This window comes from Phodopus roborovskii, unplaced genomic scaffold, assembly GCF_943737965.1.
Source record: "Phodopus roborovskii unplaced genomic scaffold, PHOROB, whole genome shotgun sequence".
NCBI lineage: Eukaryota > Metazoa > Chordata > Mammalia > Rodentia > Cricetidae > Phodopus > Phodopus roborovskii.
In genome coordinates, this window is record NW_026126602.1 from 12953710 (window position 1) to 12966847 (window position 13138).

The window sequence follows — 13138 nt, forward strand, 5'->3', positions numbered from 1 at the left end:
CTATGAGTGTTTCACTTGCATGTATGTGTGTAGGTATACCATTTATGGGTAGTATCCCTAGTACCAGAAAGTGTGTAGGATCCCATGGTAACTTGGAAACTTTGAAATCTTGTTATTTGATGGAGTGGATTTGGTGAATATGATTAGGAAAGCAGAGACAAGGGTATGAGCAGCAGCAGACCTCCTGGCACTGGATTCCCCAGTGGATTCATGTGACTTAGACATTCAACCAAACAGAACACTCCATGAGGTATCCACATTTTTTCAAAATTTCATTATGACTTAAACTTGAATTTTCATTTTTCCAATGAATGAAGAAATGCATGTTTAACATTTTCTAAGTGGGGGAACAAAACAGTAATTTAATTTATAGTGATTCTGGTCTGTCTGTACATAGGTCTCCAGCATACCGATGTACGAATCATTCATGGGAATCGATTGGGTGTCTCACATGCAACCTCTGAAGGTATTCAAATATAAATCTGGGGATTGTGATCAACAAGATCCTGGAGTTGTTGGAAGTGGTAGGAACAAAGAGAACTGTAATGTATCTGCCAGGCATGACACTATAGTGCTGGACATGATAGCACTAGTTTGGAATCTAATCATCCTTTCAATTCCTAAATAAACCAATACTTTTCCCTTCTTTATGTCTTTTAGTCATATTTTGATTTCATCCATTGAGAAGGTCTTGTAAATTTGTTTTGAGAAATGGTAGAGTAAGAAAGCAGGGTGATGGGAGATGCCATTCTGTATATGTTTCTCATACTGGTTAATAAATAAAGCACTGTTGGCCAATAGGAGAGGAAGATAGGAGGGACTAGGAGACAAGGAGGAAATAGGAAGTAGTAAGGAGGAGAGTATGGAGAAAGCAGTATGCCGCCGGCTCCCCGGAAAGAGAAATACATAGATCAGCAGAAATGGGTTAATAATTAAGACAGAGCTAGCCGATAAGAAACAAGTAACCAGGCCAACAGTATTGTATCAAATACAGAGTCTCTGTGTAGTATTTGGGGCTGGTGGTGTGGCGGCGGGACAAGACCAGCGGCGGCAGGCGGAAAAACCATACTCGTTACAGCAGGGGGCATATTCCTAGTTTGTCATATGGTCATATGACCATACTTGGCAAAACAAAAAAAAAAAAAAAATAACTTAAAATAGAAACTAAAATTTCAGTGCTCTATGTGTGGATGTTTTATTTTCATATAAAAAGGCTTAGATGTTAGGTGTATTAGACAATACATTCTCACAACAGTCATTTTACACCTTTCAGAGTGTCTTCAACATCAGGAAAAATAATCCCCATTTGGAAGAGTGATAGTTATCCAAGCAGTGCAATTATAAGTATAAACTCACCATGACTGCCATTGTATATACCCAGTCTGCACTTGCCTAAGATATTTGGAGTCTCAGTGGTGATCCTGGTAGTGGACACAAACTCTATCTTTAATCCAGAGGATAGTTCCAATTGATAACTGCTAACAAATGAAAAATTAGGTTTCTCCAATGAAGTCTTACTGGCTATACAAAGCCCTCAAACATCAGTATATGTCTGAAACAAAACTATTCAGTGTAAATTTTGCAGGGCTTTTGTCTCATAATGTTTTGTCTGTGTGTTTTTCTTACGTTACATATATTTTGTTTATACATCCTCATTTCCTGTTTTCTGTTTTTATAGGATTTTTGTATGTGACAATGCGTGTGTTTCTGCATGTGTGTATCTAGTGCTTTTTCTTTGCCAGCATTTCCCCCATTTGTTTCTTCTTTTGGTCATGTGTTTTTATATTTTATTTTACTATTATTGATATTATTTAATTTTTAGATACTTACTTGTTTCCTAATTTGTGAGAGAAGGACAGATTGTAGATTTGGGTGTTGGGGAGATTGTTTTGATTTCTGAAGATTTGGGGGAGGAGAACGCTAATCAGAATATGTTGTAGGAATAGATATATATGACATATATGTATATATGCTTTGAATCTGATGTTCATGGCCCAGATAACCTGATAACCTGGGATAGTATGTTTTCGTGAAAAGGATTTATAGGAAGGGTATTGAGGAATCCTCTGTTGAGATTGCATCCATGATACTTATAACTCACATTCTACTTACATTGCTATTTCAGAGAAATTTAATGAGATTCTAAAAGTCCATATTTCTTTTACATCTACATATTTTCTACCAATGATGGAAATCTGGTTTTTCCCCATTAGGAGACATGAGGTAGACATAGTTATTTCTTTATACTGATTCTGGTACAAATCAATTTTATGGCAACTGCCATAATCATGGACATTTTTTTTTAATTGAGTACACAATCTGAAGGCTCTTTATCATCTGAGGTTTGCTTTGATCTAGGTACAACATCAGTATCTATGCACGGAGAAGTTCTATATAATGGTACATGAAAAGTATTGCTTACTATTATAATTGTATATTTGTGGACAAAGCACAAGTGAAACAAAAAAGGCTTGTTGAGTCATTGGTGTGTTTGAAATTTTAGGAGTCAATCTGGGTTAACTTCATCAGTAAAGAACTGGTATTGGTTGAAATGCTTCTGAATATTATGGCTATTATAATTAATTTCTTTCTCCCTTGCCTTTAATTACATTCTGATTTTTCACTAGGGTCAGTGCCATATCATTCTGAATTCTGAAAGAGTGGATTCAACTGACTTGAGTTTTCTGGGATAACTAAATCTGGCGACATTGTCTTTGATGGTACAGAAGACTCTGATGAGATAAAAATTGCTTAGGTTGGATCAGAACAAAAAAGTTCCCTTGCCACATAATAATCAAAGCTCCAAACACACAGAATAGAGAAAAATATTTTAAAATCCAAAGGAAAATATAAAGGCAGACCTATAACTATTACTCAAGATTTTTCAATGGAGACTCCAAATGCTGGCAGGGACTAGACAGACAAGTGGCAGAGCCACTAGCGGGAAAACTCCAAAGTTAGCCATAGCCACCCATCAGTTAATAGATAATCCCATAACAGCAAAAACCAAAAGGGAAACTGTTGTTCTTTTTCTATAATTATTGCCTATGAAACACAAACACAAGACTCAGTGCCCACGTGGAGTTTATTGAGAGAGGGGAGAGAAAGTGGGGTAGCTGGTGGCCAATCAAAAGCAGGGGAGGGAGAGAGAGAAGAGAAAGAGCAAGAGAGAGAGAGAAGAGAAAGAGCAAGAGAGAGAGAGAGAGAGAGAGAGAGAGAGAGAGAGAGAGAGAGAGAGAGAAGGAGCAAGAGCGAGAGAAGGAGCCAAAGAGAGAGGCATGGTTGCTTTAAAAGGGAAATTTGCACATGCATAACTGTGTCCCCTGGCAGCCAGGTAAAGCTTGAGCAGCCAGGTAAGTCATGATGTAGATAAGACAAGGCCAAGAGAAGACCATTTTACATTCATCAAAGGATAATCTCTCAATTCTGAATATCTATGCCACAAATACAAGGACAAACACATTTGTTAAAAGAAACATTACTGAAGCTCATTTCATATAATAAACCCCACACATTAATGGTTGAACACTTTAGCACCTAACTCTAAAAAATGGACAGGTCCAAACAGAAACTAAATACAGAAATAAAGAACTGACAGATGTTATGACTCAAATGGACCTAGCACATATCTATAGAACATTTCATCATTACATTATAGGATAAATTGTTTTCTCAACAGCTCATTGAACCTTCTACAAAACTGACCATATACTTGGTCACAAAGCAAGTCTCAATAAATAAAGAAAAATGGGAAAACCCTCTTTATCTTATTAGATTACTGTGAATTAAATTGCAATTCAACAATAATACAACCTCAGAAAGTCTACAAACCCATGTAAACTGAACAGCTCTTGACTGAATGGCCACTGGGACAAGGAAAAATTAAATAAATAAATTAAATCCTTCCTAGAATTCAATTTAAATGAATGCACAACATATTCAAATGTATGGGACTTAGTGGAAACTATATTAAGAGAAAGTTCATAACACTAAATGCCTGCGTGAAAAAAAACTTGATAATTATCATTACTGGGACTTAATTGCACACCTGAAAACTAGAAGAAACACTGAAGAGATCTATGCAGCAGGAAATAATCAAACTGAAGGATGAAATTATCAGAATAGAAACAAAGAGAACAAGTCAAAGAAACAATGAAACAAATTGGTTCTTTGAAAAATTCAACAAGACAAACAAACCATTATCTGAACTAAGTAAAATATATACAGAGAATATTCACATTAACAAAATCAGATATGAAATGGGGGACATAAAATATATATCGAGGAAATGGAAATACAGACAAGGTTATACTTCAAAAATCTGTATTCCACAAAATTAGAAAATCTAAAAGAAATGCACACATTTCTTGATAGATTCCACATATCAAAATTAAATCAAGATCAGATCAGATACTCAATTTAAACATATACATACATACATCCCCAGAGGAAATAGAAGCAGTCATTAAAAGTCTCTCAACCTAAAACTTCCCTGAGTCAGACAATTTCAGTGCAGAATTTTACCATGCTTTCAAAGAAGTGCTAATATAAATACTCCTAATTTTTTCTTTTTAGGTTCCTCACTGTCCTTAATTTGTATGAGGACAAAACTATAAATACTAATTTTCTAGAAATTAGTTATTTAGTTAGTCCTGTATAGTAGAATTTATTGATGTGAAATTCTCATATAATATCAATGTGTTATCATTGAAGCTAATGAGGCATTAAGAAGCATCACTGTATTATTAGGTCAGACCACTGAAGGTCTCTAGTCTGTGTTTCATTTTTGTCATTCATTTATATGGCCATTATGCATTCAAGACTTATAAAGTAGTATGCAGAAGAAGCAGCCAACACATCAAACTGAATTAACCATGACATCATGCGAAGAATAAGATGTTTTTAGTGGTGGGAGAATGGTGTTGATATTGCTGGTACTGGTTTGTATCCAAGACTGAGTCATGGTCAGCTTCATTGCATGTATTTTCTCAGAAATCATTTGTGCTAGAATATTAAGTAAGTAGAATTAAGACTGGTGTCTATGAGGCAATCAAAGACAAGGAATTCAAATTCCAATAATTGCTGGAAGCATAAACTGTTGAATTCTGGGATAAAAACAACCTGGCTTACCTATATAATCTAGAAATGACTGAAGTATTAGACCAACACATACAATTATAGCGGATGTCCCCACTTATCACAAATAATTTGAAATGACAAAGATCAGGGCAGCATACCTCCCATGAAGGGAATATTTTACCAATTATTGAAAAGGATGGAATTGTAAGACTTCATGACTTCATTATATTCAGAGAAGGGCAGTCTATGTTTTATTATTTTTGGAAACCATGATGTTGAAAAGGATAATTAATATGCAGACCAATTTAAACATAATAAACAGTATTCACAGCAGATAGTGATAATATCCGTGGTCCTCTGAAATCTGATACTCATGGACAGAGTGAAGAGTAGTGATCAAAATGCTGAGACAAGTACTGACGGTGTGTCAGGTTTGAGGATGAGAGCAAAATTTGCAAAAGAAGATTTTTTTCCTATTCTAGTAGATGAAACATTAGACATGGGTGCTTATTTACTTAGATTGAAATAAAATATTTCTAAGAGAAGAAAAGAATATCTTGAAATATTTTTAATGGTAGTCTTGAAAAGATATATCTTGTGGTGTATAGGTGAATTGAACAAATTGTTAACATGACATCTCTCATTTTAATTTTTTATTCTTTTATTTATTATTTAAGTAAAATTTAGGTTTTTACTTTAAATACAAATCCCAGTTCACCTGCCTCCCCTTCTCCTCAAACCTGCCTCCTCCTTCCCACTCCCATCAACTCCTCACATAGGTAAAGTCTCTGTTGTGGAGTATACAATATGTAACATATCATGTTGAGACAGGGCCAAGACACTTCCCTGTATCAATGCTGAGCAAGGTATCCCACTACATGGAATTGGCTTAAAAATGCCAGTTCTTGCCCCTGGGATAGGTTTTGCTGCCACTTCCCAGCCTGCCCAAGAAGTTCAAATGAACTTCAGGAACTCAACCCCGTGCTTCACCGTGGGTCACTGCACCTGCTTCCATCAGGTAGTGTATGTAGGGTCTATGACATCTCCCATTTTTCATATTTACAATTTTGATGTGTGTATCTTGTGATAATTTTTTACTTATTTCCTTTTAGACCTTATGGAGCAATTTGGATAGAAAATGTGAGTACTTGAATGTTTTACTGATTTAATACAGAACTCTTATGTCATCTTAAAGTTTTCTTCTTTTTTTTTTTTTTTACAAAATAAGGTTTTCACAATATAGGTGAACATAACAACATATGACAACTGACTTACTGATTTGGGGTTTCATCACTTAAAATGATCATTTCACACTTCTTCTATTTAACTTTTAAATCCATCATTTCTGTTTTGTCAACAGCTGCATAATATTACCAGTGCCAAGGTATATTTTCTGTACCCATTCTTTAGTTGATGGACTTCTATGCTGTGTGCAATTTAAGGCAATTGTGAAATAAACATCAACAAACATTGGTTTGCAATTATCTCTATTATATAAAGATGTATGTTATTTGGACATGTGGACTTTTTGAATATTTTTCATTAGTCAGTAACTTGAATGTAAGGAACACCACATCTTCATCAGAATTCTTGTGACAGAGATAAGGTTAATACAGTTTTATTTAAGTAGAAAGAAAATAGAACACAGTATAAAGGAGAATGGTTTCTGTTCCACTTGGAAAAACAAAAGCTCTGAGTGTTTTAATTGCACTTTCAACGTCAACAATTAGTGACTGAGACAAATTTGGATCCATGTTAATTCTTCATACCACTCTCACTCTGGAAATAGGCGCACATCATTCTAAGTCATAGCGTTGACAGAAAACATATGTTTGGTTGTTAAGAAACCTCCACATTCATTGCTGTCACAGATGTAAAGACATGGAAGAAGATACGTGAATAAAACTTCTTTATGGTTTTCTTCCTTTGAGATAAACCTGTCTTAAAAACACTTAAAATTATTACTTACTATTAATAACATTTTTATTAACACAAGTTGTATGAATTTACCTGATGTTAATTTAGCTTAGATATCTTCTTCATATTGCCAGAGAAGTTATGAATTTACAATATAAGTAATCTCTTTACAAGGTTTGACAGTGCTTGGGACAGAAACCAATGCTTGGTATACAAACAGAAAGTCACTCTATTGGAAATACTACAAAGAATGAAAATGTCTATTTTTAAGCACTAGTTTTTTTTCTATAGAACACCATTAGTGATTCTTGTGAAAATACAACAAATAATAAGTTTCTGAATTGACATCTTATGGACAGACTTTCACAAAAAAGTCAACATAATGTAGTTGTCTTGAGGTGAACATACAAACTTCATGAGTATGATTTTTCCACTGTGGAAATCCTTTCTGGTGCCAAGTCTCTAAAAGAGTAACCATTCTTTATGTATGCAAAAGGAGATTTAGCACACCAATAAATCTTTCAGATACCAGACTATAAACACAAAATCTGATATTATTCATTCCTCAGTAGGGACAAATCAAATAAGTATATCTGTATATCTACATCAATTCTGCCTTCTTATTAATGGCTAGTGACATGTTCCCCATAAAAAATTACCAAATGAAAATGGCAAAAATAATTTATTGGTTTACCTCAGAAAGGTGAGAGTCAGTTGTATAAGCTTGAGAAGTGACCCGAATAAAGTCCCTTATAGCAGCTGAAGAAATATAGAGTTGAGCTTTATATGTCCATGTAAGACATTCTGTGTGATTAGTTGGGAACACTAAATTAGTCACCTGTGAAAGTAAAAGTATGGGAACTCCCTCAGACTCCATATTGTGCTACATTTTATTTCTCCTGTGTATTTTAAGCAAAATATTTTACTCCAGAAAAAGAATTACAGCCTTCTAAGGAAACAAGAGAAATAATGAATTCAGAAAAGAGCACACAAATCAGCTGATTACATAAGATCTATAAGCATACAAAATCCAGTAACATTATATAGACTGTGTAGATTGCATTAATATATTAAGTAATATATATATGTATGTGTATATGTATACATATATGTGTACATGTATACATATAGATATGCACACATATATGAATAATAGTAAACTCAAAAACATGCTATGAATTTGGAAAATTAGGTGATTACATGGGAGTATTTGGATGAAGAAAATGGAAAGGGATTGATCATTATTATTTATTATATTGTATTTGAAAAAAGTAATTTCTTTGAAAAAATGCTAAAGAACATAGATCAGTTTATTAAGTTGGATTATTTGTGGTCCCTGGTTGGGGCTGTTGAATTGTCATAGCAGGTTATAAAACATAGAAAGCTTAAAGAACAATTTTTGAGCACAGAAAGTAGTTGTCACAAGATGCTGAATACTTTTGACATTATGTAGAGATCAAGAGGTTATCAGTGATGGGAACCAGGCATTGAGCCAATATGTGTGAAAGATTTAAAAGGTATGAAGGAAGCAATAGTTTCTTATGGCATGCACTCACAATATGTGAAACAATTAGTATAATCATGGGCTACAAGATATAGAATAACCCCAAATGAGTGGAGCTAATTAGTCTCACCTGTCATTGACATTAGTCCTCAAATTCATTCTTTATGGAGGGAAGAGGTCAGGGCACTTGAACATCAAGGCCAAAAGGAAGGTTATAAGGCATCCCAAAAGAAAATTTTTGGTGAGAGTCTTTATGCTGATTCAGAAACTCAAGCTACATATGATGAACACATCATTTCCCTATGCCATACAGCAGCTTTGAAAGCTTGGGACAAGATTAAAGAACCAGGGGAAAGTATTAGATCATATATTAAGGTATTGCAAGGCCCCAAAGAACGCTATAGTAAATTTTTGCGAAGATTGACTAAAACAGTACAAGGAGACATAGCAGATCCAGATACTAGATGAATAATCACTGAATCTCTTGCTTTTGAAAATATTAATATAGAATGCAAAAATATGCTTGGGCCCTTAAAGATAAGATCAGCAACAACACATGAATGGATTCTGCACACAGCCATGAATCATATATAGTGTTTTATTACTTTTGAATTTTTAAAACATTAATGAACAAAATAATAGCTGCTGAGAGACATCAGAGTGTAGAAAAATCTGCTGAATTAAACTGGCCTATATAATTTAAGGATATTTTAACTTCAAAATAGAAATCAGAAAATATGTTGCATTGGAGGAGAGACTATGCCTTTGTTTTCACAGGAAACAAAAGACAGAGATTCTTTCAAAATTAATAAAGATCAGATTTTACCTATAGTGATCCCCTGAAAATCTTGGCCACAAACTTGATGAAACAAACCAAGAAAAACTACAAGACAGGTGATTTATCTGCTGAACCTTCTACATGGGAACAGCTCTGATACTGGATGAGGCATGAAAAATATTGTTGTTACAGTGTCTGTATAACTAATTATTACATGCCACCCTTTCATATGGCATGGATGGTGATTTACATTACAGTTTGTGTATGCAGTCCAATCAGACTTACAAAATTGACAGATGTCTTTTATTTGCTCAAACATAGAGTAGAGAATCAGCTTTAACTACTTGTGCGCACTGCACATACCATACCTTTTTTGATGCAGAGGTTTGTTACTTTAAAAAAATATGTGTTTTCAGAACAAAAAGACCAGATACCAATGAAGGCAATTGGAACATTTTTGCAAAAATGGAGATGCCACACACCCAGTGGGATTCTACTGTAAAAGATTCCCATGGTCAGAATACAAATACACCTTGTTCAAAAGAACGACCTGAATGGCTTATGAAGCCTTCAGAACAGTCCATTTAACACTAAGGCGTAACCAGATTGTCCACTGCTCAACCCATTCTGGATTGGGTTAAGGCACTAGGAGAAGCATGGGCTGGACTACCCATGGAAGGAAAGGTGCTCCAGTGGAAATGGTACCTAGTGGAGTTCCTTAAGAATGTACCTACATCTGCAAATGGGTCAGTACCAAAGGTGTCGGAGTTGATATTACAGTCCAACTACCCCATGACTCCTGAAGGCTTTGCCTTCCCAAACTACAACCCTCCCCAGAAATAGGTACCAATGGGGCAATGGGGAACACAGGAATATGATCCCTCCCTGGTAACTGTCTGTTTCACTGATGGTTCAGTTAACACCAGACACAATAAAGTCCATTGGAAAGCAGCAGCTTTCAGAGCAGGGGATGGACTGGTTCTAAGTGACTCTGGTACCCAGCAATCAACATATAATATGGAAGTAATAGCTGCATTACTAGCAGCCAGACCTTCAAAAAAAAAGGACAACTACAAGGTGATGTACCTATATATTTACTCTTGATGAGTGGCGAATGGCATAGCAATCTGGTCTGGAAAATGGAGGTTAACTGATTGGAAAATAAACAGGAAAGATATATGGTCAAAAGAAACATGGAAAAAAATTGGACAAAATAGCAAAAACAGTAAAAATCATGGTGTTTCATATGAATGCACATACTAAAAACAGGGAGAGATGTGTAAAAATACTGATATAGTAGATAGATTAGCCACAGCAGCACTTAGACCAAAAGGGGAGTGGAAAACAGTGCCTACAGGAGAGAATAAGATAAAATTAGAAAGAGAATGGAGAAAAATAGAACCCAGTAAAGAGATAGCCATCACAAAAGAGGAGATACTAAAATTGCAGGAGGCCCTTGAACACATAGCAACACATGCAATAAAGAAATAGTTTGAGGAAAGGAATATAAAGGTAATCTGGAAGGACGTAAATGATAGCATAAGAACCAGTAACAGATGCCTCAGTCAGCAACTTAGATTTGTACAGAGGACATATAGGTCACAAATTACATTTCAACTATATAATACAAACATATTTCATAGGACTGCTAAAACACATAAGAACCATTATTCATGCACCATGGTGGATATACATATGGGACTAGGAATAGCCAGGTCCTCTATCTCCCAACCAAGCAACCACCACATTAGTTTTATGGACCTGGGCAGCAAAATATGGAGTGCCCAATATAATACAATTATTTACATCAAAGTTCTTATAACATAATATTTATAGAGCAGAAGGATTTCACTTGGAAAGTCTTGGGTTCCAGCTCTCAAGCTAAATCTCTATGATTGATTCCATGCTGATGGAGATTCTAGATTCTGTCTTAAGGGGCCTTCTTGTCATCCATAAGAGGCAAAGAGATTATGAAATCAACTCCCTGGAAGGAGATAGAAAAATATACCTTGTTTACTTATAAGACTATTTTTCCTTATCCCCTCCCTCTAAGATTCTGCTTCATGAGGATATACTCTCAATTTTTTCACTCATTGTTATAATCTATTTACAATTAGTACATAGCAAATTATTCATTTTCAAAAAGGCAGTTTAATAAATCGTTGATGCTATTTATTTTGAAGTATTTAATTATTTTTCAGAATTTTACATTTTGAACTTTGTAAGAAATATCACTATTGTGAAAACAAGGTACAATCTTGTGTCAACTTCTGTGTTTAGCACTGATCTCAGCCAAAGGGCTAAGAATCAACTCAAATTCAGTGCTTTTAAAGGGATAGCCGAAAGGGAAATTATTAACCACAAAATAAAACCCACCTCTGCCATAATATTGAGTTTCATGTCATCACTTAATATTATGCAAGGTATTTTAAGATAAACTCCAAGTAGTGACTCATACATAAGTCAATCCATTTGTTTTTTTCATTTAGTGTGAAAACTAATCACAATTAACAGGGTCCCTGTTTGGTTTTAGACTGTCCTCCCCAAAGACATCATCAGCTTCAAGCAATGTTGTCGATGTAGTTGTTTTCCTTTCTAGTATCATTAAAAAAAATTGAACAATATATATTTTATTTGGCTGCTTTAGCTCAGCATAAAGTTTGTAAGATTCATTTATGTTGAATGGACAGCTGCTTACCTCTTTATACTGCTGAGTAATATCCTATTAAACAAATACACTACCATTTGTCTATTCATTCAAGTGTGGGTTATTTTTAGTTCGGTGCTACTATGACTAAAGCTGTTACGAATATCTGTGTCTAATTCTTTGTGTGCACATATGTTTTTATTTGCCTTGTTTAAATACAAAGGAGGGAATTGCTGGGCCATATGACAAGTAAAGGTGTTGATCTTTTAAATAAGTTGATAAAGTGTTTTCCAAAGAGGTGCTCCTTTTAGCATTGTGGAAAAGGCCAATTGCCAATTGGTGCACACCCTAGCCCAGCGCTTTGAAATGTTAACCACTTTAATGGTGCTGTTGTTCTCTCTGTGGGTTTAATTCAAATTTCCCAAATAGTTAATGGGGGAAAGCCTCTCTGCATATACCACTCGCCATTTCCATAATCCCCTTGTGGTATATACTTTTATTTGCTAAAAAATTCAGACTCTTATTGAATTAAAAATTACTTTATTTGCTGGTGTGTGTGTGTGTGTGTGTGTGTGTGTGTGTTGTGTGTGTGTGTATCCAAGGAAGCCAGAAAAGGGATTTGGATTCTCAGGAGCTAGAGTTACAGGACTGTGAACCACCTGACCTGGGTGCTAGGAATCAAACTCAGGTCCTCTGGAAGAACAGCATGCACTTTGAGCTTGTCAGCCCCTGTCTTATGGAATTTTAAAGTCTTATATAATCTGGCTATGACTCCCTTGCTAGATGAATGTATTGTAAATATTTTTCAATTTTAAAATTGTTTTTTGGAATAGATTTTTAGATTTTTATGTTCAATTGTTTTAAAGTCTTATTTTCTTTCTTCCTTTTTATTTTTATCTTGTTGAGACAGGGTTCTTTGTGGCTTTGGAGGCTGTCTTGGAACTTGCTCTTATAGACCAGCTGGTCTCGAACTCACAGAGATCCACCTGCTTCTGCCTCCCAAGTACTGGGACTAGAAGAGTGCACCACCATGTCCTGGCTTAAAGTCTTATTCTCTCTGTTCCTCTCTCTGTTTCCTCTTTCCTGCTATTTTAGCCACATGCTAGAAAGGGAAAGGGAAGAGGGCTATTAGAAGCATGATTCTTGAGAGGAAGAGAGAAAAATGAAGAGAGTTAAGTGTGGAGAGCAGAGAGACATTTCTTCCCAGTGAGAA